At 40.6% G+C, this 2,500-nt stretch overlaps 1 protein-coding gene across 1 annotated transcript in view; it reads left to right on the forward strand.

The window, feature by feature from the left end:
- The window catches only part of LOC138015305 (NLR family CARD domain-containing protein 3-like), a 31,754-nt gene that overhangs the window by 24,146 nt on the left and 5,108 nt on the right, over positions 1-2,500 (forward strand). The window lies entirely within an intron of this gene.

Genomic DNA, 2,500 nt, shown 5'->3' on the forward strand with positions numbered 1-2,500 from the left:
AACTTCATTTCTCGTACACTTACCTGAAGTTTGATTGTAATTCTACTGAGTTACAGGATGCTGAGAGATTACATGAGATAGCAAGCACATGCGCCAATCAGGACTGAATGACTGAATGTAGGTGTTACCCAACAGCTCATGTAATCTCTCAGCATCCTGTAACTCAATAGAATTACAATCAAACTTCAGCTTACAGGTAAGTCTCGTTTAACCTTCAAATTCTACTTTAGCTTGTTACCATGCTGAGAGATTCCATGAGACTTCAAAGCAACACGGACATAAAGAAACAACAACATGCCACTTGATTATTTATGCCGCTTTATGTAAATGATGCATCCCACAGACATGATAAGACTGATTGTGCATAACGTGAATTCTTAGCTATAGGTTTGTTGTTAAAACGGGCAAAACATCATTCAGGTGACCACCTTGCAGTCTGGAGAATGTCATCTATATTTACAGAAGCCCAGCTTGCTGCTGAAACAGACCCAGCCCCCGTACTGTGTGCTGAATATTTTTTTACCTCAATGCCAGTTAAAGCCATGGTGCAGCCCACCCACCTAGTAACAGTATCCCCGCTTACGGGTTTCTACGGTTTAACATAACTTAGTAGCAACTGTGACTGGCCGCGTACTCTCAATGCTTTGGTTCTCACAAGGTATTCTTTAAGAGTAGTTACAACACAAATAGAGGATTGTTGAAATGACTCCCAAAACAATTAGAGGGTGAGTTACCCCCGTTTGGTTTGGTTGAGGGATGACAAATACACGGATGACAAACCAAGGCCGCGGCAAACCAGTGCGTTCTGTCCAACTAAAGACATGTGAAGACAACACACTTCTAGCACAGTTAATAGCACTGTAAGTAAGGCCTTGGCCAAAACGTTCAGAAAGGAAATCCAAAACTGTTCCTATAGGTGGTTGAAGATGATTAACTTTCCTTTGGAGGCAAAATGCCGTCCATTATTTGATATACCCGGAATACTGTTTCTTTGTACTTCCTCGCAAGGACGCCATGAGCAATCCGACAGCTGACCATGACACTCCTCTTGTTTCATAGTATTGCCTGACAAAAGACATGCCATCAGTCTCATTTGGTTTCGTGGTGGATGTGGAGTCCCTGATTTTGGTAGGGTGATGTGATCCTTGTACTGTGGGAGCCACCGAACCTGCGTCGGCCACATAGGAGCAATCAACAGTACTAAAGCCTTGTCGTTCTCCAATTTCTGCAGACATCTATTAAGCAGAGAAAAAGGAGGGTAAATGTAAACAAACTTCCCACTCCAGGAGAAAGAGAAAGCATCTATGTGGCAGGCCCCAGGGTCAGGCTTCCAAGAAACATATTTTGGAAGCTGGTGGTTTAGTCTGCATTCAAATAAGTTAATGTCAGAGGTGCCCAGTATGTCAATAATCTTACAAAATATTGCTGAATGAAGCTGCCACTCAGTCCTTTCAGTAAACTCTCTGGAGCTTTTGTCTGCATTAATATTGAGGGCACCAGGCAATTGGCATGCAAACAACCAGATATCATTTTTCCTGTAGCACACCCAAATACTTTTAGAAAGTTTGTTGCAAAGAGGAGATCTAGTGCCCCCCATTGCATTAAAATAGCAGACAGTTGTAGAGTTGTCACTTTTTATGAACAGTTACTTCCCTTTGAAAAGGAACCATAAGTCGATCATACACACTGAAACAGTTCTCAAAACACGTAAGAGAAATTGTGAATGACCATAATTCTTTGCGGATAAGGACGCGCATTGCGAGAACATGGCGAATTTTGTTGTTTCGGTCTACGATAATCGAGATAGACAAGTAGGATGGTGGTTTACTCTTAAACGAGCACGGTGACCTACATTTTTTATTTCATAATTTTGGTGTACAGATTATCCCCTTTAAACCTATCAGGTGTTTTTTCAAATGGCACTTTAAAAACCCTCTCCTTTAGCTACCGCAAAATTTACCCTGAGCCGATGAAATAACGCGCGTGATTAGTATCAGTACAGGTATCAATGGGGTAAGATTGGCCCATTGTATCTCTTAAGCAAGCATGGTGACGTATCTTTTTTTTTTTTTTTTTTTTCTCATAACAGGGATTAGTAGGGAACATTCAGGGAAAGTTTCAAGTTTTTCTGATGAATCACCTTAACAGCTGCTGGCATGCCAGAATTATTTTCTCTGTTTTTTTCAGCTGTAAGAAATACTTTCATGTCAAAAGAATCTAGAATAAAGCCAAGAAATACCAATTTTTGACATGGTTGAAGCAGTGACTTTTCACGATTGATCGAGAATGCAAGAGACTCGAATAGTTTAAGGGTAGCAAGAATATTATTTTCTCCTTGTAAATGAATCATCAATGTCTCCAACATTCAAGTTGCCTTGGCTACGTAATGTGCTATATGCTGGTTTCAATAGTTCTGTAAAATATCGTGGTGCAGATGCTAGACCATTAGGCCGACAATGTATACTGAAACATCCTATTTCCCCAGAAAAACCGTACATAT

Source organism: Montipora capricornis, chromosome 1 (genome assembly GCF_036669925.1).
Source record: "Montipora capricornis isolate CH-2021 chromosome 1, ASM3666992v2, whole genome shotgun sequence".
Taxonomy (NCBI): Eukaryota; Metazoa; Cnidaria; class Anthozoa; order Scleractinia; family Acroporidae; genus Montipora; species Montipora capricornis.